Genomic DNA, 13,983 nt, shown 5'->3' on the forward strand with positions numbered 1-13,983 from the left:
GAGCTTTTTCAAGTTATACAAGAACTCAATTAGAACATGGGTCATACTTCCGTTCCACCCAAATTCATAAAATAAAGAACAAAAATGATTATTGAAATATAAATCAAAACATGAATTAAATTAGAAAGAGCAAATGAATCAATCCATACAAATAGACAGAGCTCCTAACCTTAACAATGAAGGATTAATTGCTCATGGTTCAGAGAAGAAAACTAGGATTGTAAATTGGAATGGAATAATGTTGTGTTGGAATCACCCTATTGGCATTCATTTTATAATTAATCCTAATTAATTTAAAATCTATCTAAAACTAAAATAATATATTTTCCTAGAAATAAGATTTGAATTTAAATTTGAATTAATTAACAAGTCTTCAGTTGATGGGTGTGACCACTTGTTTTGTCCATTCTGCAGCTTCTAATCTGTGTTTTCTGGGCTGGAAACTAGGTCAAAACAGCCCAGAAATCGCCTCCAGCGTTTTTCTGCATTTTCTACACGTGGCGCATGTCACGCGTATGCGTCAGTCACCCGTACGCGTCGTTGGTCTTCTTCGCAAGTCACGCGGACGCGTCAGGCACGTGTACGCGTCGCTGAGCAAATCTTCAAATCACGCGTACGCGTCAGTCACGCGCACGCGTCACCATGGAAAGCTCCAAATCACGCGTACACGTCAGTCATGCGTACGCGTCGCTTCTCGCTGCTATCTCCTTTGATTCTTTTGCTGTAGAAACTCCATCAAATTCCAGCCGAATGCTACCTAAAATAAATAGTATTGCACAAAACTCAAAATAGCTTCCATAGTGGCTAAATTATAATTAATTCTTTATTAAACTCAACAATTTAGATGCAAATTCACTAGGAAAAGATAGGAAAGATGCTCACACATCATCAGCCATTGTTTCTATGACATCTATGGCCTCTTCAATAGTTTTTTTCTTGTTGAGGGAACCTCCAGATGAATGGTCTACAGCTTTCTTTGATTCATGTGAGAACCCTTCATAAAAGATATGCAGTTGCACCCACTCATTGAACATATCTGGGGGTATTTCCTTGTCAAGTCCTTGAATCTTTCCCATGCTTCATACAAGGTTTCACCATCCTGCTGCCTAAATGTTTGAACCTCTGCTCTCAGCCTATTGATTCTTTGTGGGAGATGGAACCTTGCCAAGAATTTATTCACTACATCTTCCCAAGTTGTGAGGCTTTTCTTTGTAAATGATTCTAACCACTTGGATGCTTTATCTCTTAGAGAGACTGGGAACAGAAGCAATCTGTAGGCATCAGGATGAACTCCATTTGATTTTACTGTATCACAGATCCTTAGGAATGTAGTGAGATGCTGATTAGGGTCTTCTTGAGCACTTCCTCTGAAAGAACAATTGTTTTGGATGAGAGTGATGAGTTGAGGCTTCAATTTGAAGTTATTAACATGGATGGTTAGCTTTTAAATGCTGCTCCCACAATTCCTAGGATTGGGATTAATGTAGGAACCCAGCACTCTCCTCTCTTGTCCAGCAGGGTTAGCTGCACCTCCTCTCCCATGATTGTTTACCTCTCATTCGTGATGGTTTTTCATATCATCCTCCATGTTTATATCCAAGTCTTCCTCCTCTTCCTCAGTACCAATAGCCTTCTTTCCTCTTGATTCCCTCCTTAATCTAAGGAAGGTCCTCTCCGGTTCACTATCAAAGGAGGTTAAAGTTTTCCTTCTTCTACTTGTCATACAATGAACAAGTACACGAAATAGCAAGTGCAGAATCCACTAAAACAAAGTATAGTTAGCTTGGTTAGAGCATTTATCAAATGGTTAGTGGGTTAGCTTGCTAGAAAGTAAGGAAATATAAAGAGAAATAGCAAAAATTGTAGAAAGTAAAATTAAACAACTGAAATTAAAATTCAATTAACAAAAGAAAAGAAAAATTCTCAATCTAGTTATCCTCCAATTTAGTAATTGTCAATACAAAATCAATCCCCGGCAACGGCACCATAAACTTGATGCACAAAAATTTGTCTCTCAACAAATTTCCTACCGGCAAGTGCACCAGATTGTCGTCAAGTAAAAACTCACAATAGAGTGAGGTCAAATCCCACAGGGATTGGTTGGTTGATCAATTTTAATTAGAGAATTGTTCTAGTTGAACGAAATTAGAATTTGAATTTAGGTCGCAGAAAGTAAAATTGGCAGGAAACTTAAAGAGCAAGAAATGTAAATAGCTGAAATTACAAGGGAGAAGGGAAATTGCAGGGAATTAAAGTGCAGAAACTTAAATTGCAAAAAATTCAATGGGAATAGGAAAATTAAGCATCAAATTAAAGACAGAGTGTAAAAGAATGGGTAGATCAGAGATGGGGAAGCTCATTGGGGTCAAGAGATGTGATAATTCTCCGGATCAAATTCATTTTCATCTCTTCCTCAATTAATGCATTTATTAATCTCCTTGGCAATCTTAAGTGATTAGATCCCAATTCCTTGGCAATCTAATCTCTCTAAGCATGAACAATTGCCCAATTCCTTGATTTAAGTGCTCATGGGAAGAGATGAAGTATGGTCACTGATTATACCACACATATTCGTAGATCAAAGTGTTGGTAGGATTACATGTCACGGTGTCCATCCAAACCCCAATCTAATCCAATGTGAGAAAGCATTTCTAGCATGATCTCCTCATTCCTCTTCCAAGGTTCAGAGGAGATCCAATTATGAATAGCTTCTTTTCCAAGATAACTATCCAATTGGATGAAGACTGAAAGCTTTCTAGAAAAATCAAGAGAAAAGAAAGAAGAAGAAGAATGAAAACTAATATTGATCCATTGAATTATACAGAGCTCCCTAACCCAATGAAAGGGGTTTAGTTGTTTATAGCTCTCAGAATGGAAAACAAAATTAAAAAATACATTGCAGAAGATAAAGTTACAGAGAAAGGGAAATTGGGCAAAGTTTCAGTATCAGTGTCTTCAGCCCCCTTTTTAACTTAAACTCTAAGCTATTTATACACTTTCTTCAATTGATCTTCAAGTCATTTAGATTGGGCTTTTTGGTCTTGTTGAAGCAAGCAAGAATGGGTCTTAGTGATGTTGAAGAGTGGCAATTGGCAAATCACATTTTTGATCTGCATAGGTGCTAACTTCTACTGTTGCTGTTGTCAATGTTGGCCTCAACATTTGCAAGAAAACGTTGAGTGTTGGCTTGAGAAAGGATTTCTAAAGGAATAAGCGTTGGCGCCAACGTTTAACTTAACGTTGGTGTACCAACGTTTTTCCACCAACGCGTGCGCGTCGCCCACGCGTACGCGTCAAAACAGCATTTTGCGCGTGTGCGTCGCTCACGCGTTTGCATGTCTGGCCAAAATCTGCATCCACGCGTACGTGCCGATGCAATTTTTCCAAATCCAATTTTGGGTTGCTCGTTGGTGCACGAAATTGTGATCTCAATGGCGCCAACAACTTGGTACGCACAATTGTAATCTCAACTCTTTTTCACAACTTCACACAACTAACCAGCAAGTGCACTGGGTCGTCCAAGTAATAAACCTTACGTGAGTAAGGGTCGATCCCACGGAGATTGTCGGCTTGAAGCAAGCTATGGTCATCTTGTAAATCTCAGTCAAGCGGATTCAAATGGTTATGAAGTTTTGATAATTAAAAGGTAAATCAACATAAAATAAAGATAGAGATACTTATGTAATTCATTGGTAGGAATTTCAGATAAGCGTATGGAGATGCATTGTAGACTTTCCGGATCTCAAGAATGTTGCCAATTGATTCTAGCTTATACCACGAAGACTCTGATCTCATGGAATGGAAGGCTCTGTTGTCAGGAGAGACAACCATGCATCATGGACCAGGAATCCAAGAGATATACATTCAAGCTTTTCTCATGTAGAACGGAGTGGTTGTCAAGCACGCGTTCATAGGTTGAGAATGGTGATGAGTGTCACATAATCATCACATTCATCATGTTCTTGGGTACGAATGAATATCTTAGAATAAGAATAAGCGTAAATTGAATAGAAGAACAATAGTACTTTGCATTAATAGTCGAGGAATAGCAGAGCTCCACACCTTAATTTATGAGATGTAGAAACTCCACCATTGAATATACATAAGTGACGAAGGTCCAGGCATGGCCGTGAGGCCAGCCCCTAATGTCTAAGGACTAAAAATGATCCAAAGATGTTCCAAAAGTCCAAAGATGATCTAAGGATAATCCAAAGATGTCTAATACAATAGTAAAAGGTCCTATTTATATTAGACTAGTTACTAGGGTTTACAGAAATAAGTAAATAATGCAGAAATCCACTTCCGAGCCCACTTGGTGTGTGCTTGGACTGAGCATTGAAGCTTTCATGTGTAAAGACTTTTCTTAGAGTTAAACGCCAGCTTTTATGCTAGTTTGGGTGTTTAACTCCAGCTTGTATCCTGTTTCTGGCATTTAACGCGAGAATAGGGCAGGAAGTTGGAGTTTGAACGCCAGTTTTCATCGCCAAAACTTGAGCAAAGTATGAACTATTATATATTGCTGAAAAGCCCTGGATATCTACTTTCCAACGCAATTGAGAGCGCGCCATTTGGAGTGCAGGGAGGTCAGAATCCAACAACATCAGCAGTCCTTTTTCAGCCTCTAAATCATATTTTTGCTCAGGTCCCTCAATTTCAACCAGAAAATACCTGAAATCATAGAAAAATACACAAAATCATAGTAAAGTCCAGAATTATGAATTTTACTTAAAAACTAATAAAAATATACTAAAAAGTAGCTAAATCCTATTAAAAACTATCTAAAAATAATGCCAAAAAGCGTATAAATTATCCGCTCATCACTCGTTGCGGATGTTGGAGGTAGCATTTGGTCAACAACACGTACGCATCGAAGGTGAATTTTGCCAATCTACACGTGCGCACAGCTCATGCGTGCTGGAGGTTTACATATCCACGCGTACGCGTCATCGACGCATACGCATCACCCAAAATTTCTCTAGCTCTAGTTTTTGAAAACATTCGAAGACGTTGGAGGTAACGATGGCTCACCAATGTTCCCTCCAACGTTGGCACTAGAATTATGCAGCAAACTTTACTATCATTCATCCAACGTTTGAGGCACCGTTGGTGGTCCAACTTTGGCCAGCAACATTGCTTCTCCTCCTTCTTTCTATGGCCATTCTTCAACTTCTTTCCATGCCTTTCTTCACCTATCATCAAGCAATACATGCATCAAAGTATTGCTAATATCTTGAGAGATTGAATCATTCTTAGCATACAAGTAATTATGGCATAAATCTCATGAAAAAGCATCAAATTAACTATGTTTGAATGAATTAAGGTGTGTATGAACTTTTAATCCAAATGCTTATTTATGGCACAAGAAAGTGCATAAAACTACTAAAAACAAAAGAAAAAGGCTAGCGAAACTAGCCTAAGATCCCTTGGCATCAAGCGCAAGAGATTCGACCTTAACTAGGATCTCATTCTTAGGGTCATTGCACAACCCGGAAGCGAGTGGATCCCTCGAAGAGCCAAGGCTCAACCCAAAGGCATCTCAGCACAGGGGCTCACTATGGAGGCTTGAGTGCAGGCACAGATCATATCCCACTATATCTTGCCGAGCACTCATAAATCCACCATCACTGCAGACATGGCCATTCTTATTTGGTGCATCCTCACAGAGAAACCTCTCAACTTTCCACGACTTATCCGACAAGCCATGGGGTGGGTGCAAATAGTTGGCAACCAACCTTTTTTCGCATTGGTTATGGACTTGGTGTCTGCGGTGGGAGTTTTCTACCAGGTTCGGGATGTGAAGACCATGATTCCTAGGGATGACGAATTCGTCCCGAATAGAAAATATATCAGGCCTCCAGCATCACCTGTGAGCCGGAATGAAGACCCATCTTTCGAAGCTCCTTCATCCTTTGCTGCACCTTCATCGACACCACATGCACCACCACCATGCACCCACCAGTTGTTACTTGAGCTCATCGAGAAGGTAGCCCAGCAAGGCTGGAGAATTGAGCAGATGGAGCGACGCAACAAGCGCTGCTATGACTACTTGAAGAAGCTCATTGGGTTTACTAACCCACCTATGGAGGAACCCGACATCTCAGACTCTACTTCCATTAATGGCGATGCGAGCGATCAAGATATGGACATGGAGGCGCCCCTGTCCCCCCATCATTTGACCATTAGAAGTGGCGATCCCAGATCCACCTTGTGGATCACTGATGGCAGTATAACCGTGCTAGGCATTAAGTGTGAGGAGGTCGGTAACTGACTTCCGAAGGTAGCAACTCTCTTTTCTCTCAACACCAATATTTTTATTTTTTTTTTTGTTAGATAGGTGGTGCACGAATCCCACACGTTCATACAGCTGTACCAGCAAGTGCACTGGGTCGTCCAAGTAATACCTGAGTGAGTCAGGGTCGATCTTACGAGGATTGTGGTTTGAAGCAAGCTATGATTATCTTGGAGATCTTAGTTAGGCAAATCAGAATTCAGTTGGATTGATGCAAGGGCAATATTGTATAAATTAAAATTAATAATAGGAATATAGTTAAGGATTAGAGTTGCTTTGTCTTTCTGAATTAACTCTGATATTACTGTTTTCTTTGCTTGTGAGTGATTTTCTTCAATGGAAGGCTATATGTGATCAACGTCTTTATTGTGAGGTCATCAATACTCCTCCAGATCTGAACTCCAGCATTAGTGTGGATCCATTCTGATTGAGGGTGAAGCTCGTACAATCCATTCTCCTTAACGATCCTACTCAAAGCGCCACAGACAAGGTCAGATCTTCCGGATCAGAGAATGCTGTATCTTTGGGTTCTAGCTTCTACCATAGAGACCCTAATCTCCTCAGAAATCAGCCGAACTGGTGTCTCGAGAAGTCCCCAATGAAGTCGTGGATTAGCCATCTGAGAGATGTATAATCAAGTTGGCAGTTCAATGCTTTCCACCGAAGTATTCACACGAACCCAAGTAGACACGGGTGTTTGTCAGGCACGTTTGTCTTAGTATGATGAACAGAGCTGATTGTCACTGATCATCCTATTCACCATGTTGAAGAACAAATATACATCTTAGAATTAATCAAACACAGATCGAAGAGAAACAGTAACACTTTTATTAATTTATAGGACTCAACAGGACTCCTCCCCTCAACTTAGGAGGTTTAGAAACTCATATTGAAAGGAAAATACAATGATAAAAATGTGTAAAGTGGCTGAAGATCCTTAACAAAAAGTGATTTTCTACTTTAAATACTAAACTAATGACTAGTACGGGTAAAACAATCTTTTTAGTGCTAAAATTTATTTCTGGGGCCCACTTGGTGAGTGTTTGGGCTGATCTTTGATGAGATCCACGTGCTATGAGGCTCCTAGGGTGTTGAACACTGGCTAGGAGATCCTCTCTGGGCGTTTGGACACTGGGCTCTGCTTTGTGGGCGCTGGACGCCTGGAAGGGGGCAGGAAGCTGGCGTTGGACGCCAGTTTTGGGCCTTCTAATCTGAAACAAAGTATAAACTATTATACATTTATAGAAAGCTCTGGAAGTCAGCTTTCCATAACAGTTGAGAATGCTTCATTTGGACTTCTATTACTCCAGAAAAGCTCTTCTGAGTGCAAGGAGGTCAGATCCAGACAACATCTGCAGTGCTTTCTTTGTCTCTGAATCACACTTCTGCTCCAGCTCCTCAATTTCAGCCAGAAATTACCTGAAATTGTAGAAAAACACAAAAACTCATAGAAGAATCCAAAAATGTGAATTTAAAACTAAAACCTATAAAAACTTAATAAAAACTAAACAAAACACACTAAAAACTATATGAAAATGATGCCAAAAAGCGTATAAAATATTCGCTCATCAATAGGATAACTTGCATGTGTAGTTAGTTACTTGCATTTAGGTACTACTTGGTTTAAGTGATGAATTCTTTTCCAATAAACTTTTTTAGGGTATTTCACTAATTTGAATTAAAATTTTGTTGAACTTGCCTGAAGAAATTTAATTTGGAACATGGTTTTAGAGTTTGAACACACAAGCCTAGTGAGCTTTTTGAACATATTTGATTGGTTGCATCTTATCAACCAATGTTTTATTTTGGTGTGTGTTTTTCTCTCTAAGACTGTGATCTTTGTCTTGCTTGATTCTATATTTTCATTGTTGGATGTATGCATGAACTTATGTGATTGAGGCCTTTGTTTCACTATAGCTTACATACTCATATGGCCTTACCATTTCATCATCCCTTGCAAACCAATGTTGACCCTATTTTATCCCATTTATTCTTTATTTTAGCACATCACTCACTCTAAGCAGAAAATAATGAATGTCCTTAATTTGAATCCTTGGTTAGCTTAGATTAGTGAGAATATGCACAATTTAAGTGTGGAAAATTTGGGTTTGGAGAATTTTTAATTTGGGAATTGGGTATTTTATATTCTTATATGCTATATTCCCCACCATATATGCATATCAAAAAAAAAAGAGAAAAGAAGAGAAAAAAAGAAAGAAATAAAAAGGGGACAAAATGCCCCAAGGTAAATAATTGAATCAATACATATGATTTGTACTCAAAAGATATTAAGGTCCATGAATTTGTGGAGAAATAGTCAATGGGTAGTTAGGATTTGCATTGTAATTACATGGAGTGTCTTAGGTTAGGTGGGAAGTTTAGGCTAATCAAGGATTTGAATTTTAGTCCACATAACCAAATACATTCCTCCCTTAACCCCATTACAACCCTTGAAAAGACCTCTTGATATGTGTATTCGTGCATTAAATTTTTGTTGATTTGTAGAAGAAGAGCAAGCCTTAAAAAGAAAGATTAGTAGAGAACTGAGAGAATGGACCCTAAAACAATAGAGTGATCAGAGTGTATACACTTCCGGTGAAGGTTCGGTGCTCGATTCTTTGTTCCTGGCTTTCACAAGCTTTCTTCTTACAAGTCTACTTGTACTTCATTTTGATATTTGAATTAGTGGAATCTAGTTTATGTTTGTTCTTGGAGAATTTATTTACTTTTAACCAAGTAGGTAGAAGCATTTCTCATGTAGTTGCATTTATATAGATAAGTTGCATTGCATAAGTCTCAATATTTTTCCTTCACTCTTTTGTTTCCCTTGAGCTTAGCATGAGGACATTCTAATATTTAAGTATGGAGAGATTGATAAATCACTATTTTATGGTATATTTGGATTGAATTGAATGGATTTTATCAATTATTCTCACACTTATTCATGTAAATTGCATGTTTTTAAGTTTCCTTCCTAATTTCGTGCTATAATTGAAAACATGCTTCCTAGGCCTTTAAATCGCTAATTTTTAATCCTCTGTTATTATCATCCGATGCCGTGATATGTGCAGTAAGTGATTACAGGATTTATAGAGTATGAATGGTATAAAGGATGATGAGGAAGCATGCTAAAGTGGAAGGAACACAAGAATTTGAATATTTGAGAAGCTGGAGGCGACACGCGCGCATGGTTGAAGTGTACACGTGATCAAGCCATTTTCCAAGCAATGCGTATGCGTGACTAATGCATACACGTGGCTGACGCATACGCGTGACGAGCGTCACGTGCTGCAATTAAAGGAATACGCTGGGGGCGATTTCTGGGCTAATTTTGGCCTAGTTTCAAGCCCGAAAATGTAAACTAGAGGCTGGGATGGAGTTGAGACTGAAGGCACTTTTCACTTTAGCTTAGTTTTTGAGTTTTGAATTCTAGTGAGAGAAACTCCCACTTCTCTCTAAGGTTTTTGGTTTTTCTTAGTTTACTTGCGATTAGATCTGGAGAGAAGTTGTGGTTACCTTCATTTCTAGTCATTTTTCTTATAATTTCTTCTTTAATTTCTCTAGTATTCGTTTCTATTTGGTTACTTGAATTTATGTTTGGATCTTGTTACTATTGGATTTTGTTAATGCATTGAGTTATTTCCATGTTTATTGTGATTGCTTGTTTTGTTCTTGTTGATTACTCTTAGTGGTAATTTGAATTGGATTATTTTCTAGTTTTTATCATGTCTTTTATTTTTGCTCAGCAAGTTTTTGAGGAAATGTCATCCAATATCATGGAGTTGATTTCCTTACTTAATTTGGGGTTGAGTAATTGGAGCCACTTGAATTGTTATATTCAAGTGTTGAAGGGTAATACTTGAATATTGTTAATTAGCTTGAAACTCACCAACTCTAGTTCCTCTTTATGAAGTGACTAGGACTTGTAAGCTAAAGTTAATCATTTCACTTGACTTTCCTTCAATCGCTAGAGGATAACTAAGTGAGAGCAATGAGCTTTTACAATCACATTTGAGCAAGACAATAAGGATAGAAATTCTGGTTCTCACCCTGAACCAAGGCTTTTTACATTGATTAATTACCAACTCTTGATAGTTAACTGTTGCTTTAATATTCTAGTTATTTATTTTTCTTGTTCTCAGCTTCAAAAATCTCCAGAAAAATCACAACCAATAATTTCATGTTGTGTCAACTCTTAGGGAAACGACTCGGGATTCTACACCCGGTTATTGAATTTAATTGTGACACATTTTTTACCTCTGATTAACGAAAATCTCGTCGATTAAGACTATACTTGCGACTTTGATTTGGAAATTTATTTTTGGTAATCTTGACCGACATTTATCCGCTCGTCATGGATGCGAACACCCAAAAATTCTGAGGCAAGATATATCTGGTATTTTATTATACAAAATTTGATAAAGGGAAAGATTGTGTAAAATAATGTTGGAAATTCTTTTTATCAAATGAACTGAACGTGCCATAGCATAATTCCAAAATTTCTTTGGTAATAAGTTGGAGTGAAACATCAGTGCTCTAGTGATTTTCAAAATGTGCTGATATTTTTTCTCAAATATACCATTTTGTTGAGGTGTTTAAACATATGATTTTTTATGTATGATCCCTTTTAAAGCATAGAAAGAATTTAGTTTAAATCAAGCCCATTATCTATTCTAATCTTCTTGTTGATGGCGCCAAATTGAGTTTCAATCAGTTTGACAAAATTTTGAACGAATACAACAGCTTCACCTTTTCCTTTCATGATATAGGTCCAAGTGAACCTGCTTTTATTTTCTATTACAATCAAGAAGTACTTAAAACCAAAAATTAAAATAGTATTTATTGGGCTCCAAATGTCAATGTGTACAATGTCAAATATGTGTTTGCTTTGAGTAATTCTTAGTACAAAGGAACTTCTCTTTTGCTTGGCATAATGACAAGAATCACATGGCTTATTACAGTATTAAAATTGTAAATCAGTGTATGTCTTTGATAAACCCAAATTTTGTGGTTTATCTTGTGCTTATTTTGGGAGATTTTATTACCTTTTCTCACATTTATTTAATGAAATAGCATGGTTTTGTAATTCTCCCTAGATTTGTGCTTAAGTGTGAAAACATGTTTTTTAAGCCTTAAAATAGCTAAATTTAACTCACTTTATTTTCATTCGATGCCTTGCTACGTTTGTTGAGTGATTTCAGGTTCATGAGGCAAGTATTGGATGGAAGAAGTGAGGAGAAAAGCACGCAAAGTGGGAGAACTCATAAAGAAATGAAGGAACCGTAAAGCTGTCAAGCCTGACCTTCTGGCACTCAATCAACCATAACTTGATCTACAAAGGTCCAAATGAGGCGGTTTCAGTTGCGTTGGAAAGCTAACATCTGGGGCTTCGAAATGATATAAAATTTGCCATAGTTTCATCGCGTATAGGAACGCGCACGCGCCATGTACGCATGCGTGCCGATGCTACACGTGGGTCCACTTTAAGCAATTCGTGGCCAGCGATTTCTATAGCATTTTGGGCCCAATCCAACTCATTTTCAATGTTATTTCATGAAGAATTCAAGCTTGGGCAAGGGGGGAGCAATTGTTTTGTTTTTTAGGCATCATGTAGGTTAGTTTCTAGAGAGAGAGGCTCCCTTTTCTCTCTAGAATTAGGTTAGGTTAGGTTAGGTTAATCCATCTTAGATCTAGATATGATTTCTTGATTTCATCTTGTTTCCTTTACAATTTCTTGTTACTACTACTCTATTCCTCTTAGTTTTCTTGTCAATTTTACTTTTATGTCTCTTTTATGTTTATGAATGCTTATGTTGAATTTGATTTACATTTAATGAAATTTAATGTTTGATGTTCTTTTAATTGTTGATTTGAGTTGTGAATTTACTTTTTTTACAATTGGTAGTTGATAGATTTACTATTCTTGCACTTTACCATGCTTTCCTTTTGTACCCACCAAGTGTTTGACAAAATGCTTGGTTGGGCTTTAGAATAGAATTTTATGCTCTTGGCTTGGGAAGGTAATTTAGGAACTCTTGAGTTGCTAATGTCCAAGTGATTGATGATTGGGAGCCATTAACCCTAGATCTCACTAATTGAACTGGTGGAGACCTAGGACTTATGGACTTGGATTGACATAGCTCATTTGACTTTCCTTTATTAGTTAGAGGATGACTTAATGAGGTTGATTCTTGCCAATTCTCATGTTGTGGTTAGTGATAAGGATAGAGATCCTTGACCACCAACCTTTGCCAAGACCTTTTAGCTGTTAGTTTACTTCCTTGTCATTTATCTTTCATGTCTCTTATAAAAAAAACCCCAAAACATACTTTATAGCCAATAATTGAGCACTTCATTGCAATTTCTTGTGAGACGACCCAAAGTCTAAATACTTCGGTTAATTCTTATTTTAGATTTGTTACTTGTGACAACCAAATTTAATTTGATGTGAGAGTTGTTTGTTAGTTTGGAGCTATGCTTAAACGAAATTCTAATTTCTATAAGAGAAATTCTAGACCGACAACAATTTTTGTGTCAGTCTTTTGCATTTCTTTTGTTCTATGATTTTGCAAATTCCCTAACCTAATATGCCATAATGCAGAATGATCAAGAGATGATGACTGAGGTGTTATTACATTGATGCATGCTGAATATGATGTAGCTTGAACAGGTTAAAGATTCTGAAATGCATATAGTCTACTTCTCTATTCAGCTACACCAATTGTCTTCAAGGTTTTCTTTTTCTAAATTGCACAACCATTTTCATCAAAAAAGTAGTTGACATTTAGAGTCTGGGGTTAATTTTGAAACAGAAATCAAATTGAATTTAAAAGTTGGAATATAGAAAACATAAAACAGTTGTAAATTGTTAAGAAAAATGATGGTTCCTGCCAGGTTTGCAACTATTTTTGTTCCATCTGGCATGTTGATAATGACAGGGTTAATTTTGTAGATTCTTTGGAAAGACTTGTGTGAATAGGCTGCATGATTTGTAGCTCCTGAGTCAATGACCTAGAAGGTTGGGCTAAAAACTGATAATGATATGATGTATTATATACCTTTGTTGGATGGGTAAGGTAGTGTTGCTTATCTAATCAATGCTATGTCTAGGTGTCTGAAACATCACCCATGTTCAATTGTCTTTCTTGTTGTAAGACAGAGACAATGATATCTTATAGTGGAGAATCGATCACTCAAACCTCTTAAGAATCTTACCACTTTGGATTCCTCTCTGTAACCCCTCATGATGCTAAGCCCACAAGTACAGATATCCATGCATCTTGAGCAGCTTGGCAAAGGTCGAAAATTTTCTATTTCTTCCCAAATCGTCTTCAATTATGTATAGCAGTCCATCACAGATATCTCTCCTTGCTTGCTTGCAAACATTTCCTCTTCAAGTTCAGCAATTTTGTACATATCTCCTTGGCACTAGCGTTGGTTCAGTTCTTTCCATAGTTCCTCTGCTGAGTTGATCCAAATGACACTTTTTGCTATGTTAAGACTCAATGAATGATTGATCCATGATACCACGTATGTATTGCATCTTTTCCATATGTTATACAAGGGATCTTCTTCACCTGGTCGCTATAGTGAACCATCAATGAACTTGATCTTGTTTTTTCTTCTTAATGCTCTCCACATTACTCTCTCCCATACTTGGTAGTTATTTTGTTCCAACATAATAGGAATTAAAG

General features: G+C 37.4%; 1 non-coding gene across 1 annotated transcript; it reads left to right on the plus strand.

Moving 5' to 3' along the window:
* Window positions 1–1,028: 1,028 nt before the first annotated feature.
* On the plus strand, window positions 1,029–1,135 carry LOC127746225 (small nucleolar RNA R71). The gene has a single exon (XR_008007845.1). It is a non-coding gene; the product is annotated as a small nucleolar RNA R71 (small nucleolar RNA).
* The last annotated feature ends 12,848 nt before the right edge of the window (window positions 1,136–13,983 follow it).

This window comes from Arachis duranensis, chromosome 3 (assembly GCF_000817695.3).
Source record: "Arachis duranensis cultivar V14167 chromosome 3, aradu.V14167.gnm2.J7QH, whole genome shotgun sequence".
Taxonomy (NCBI): Eukaryota; Viridiplantae; Streptophyta; class Magnoliopsida; order Fabales; family Fabaceae; genus Arachis; species Arachis duranensis.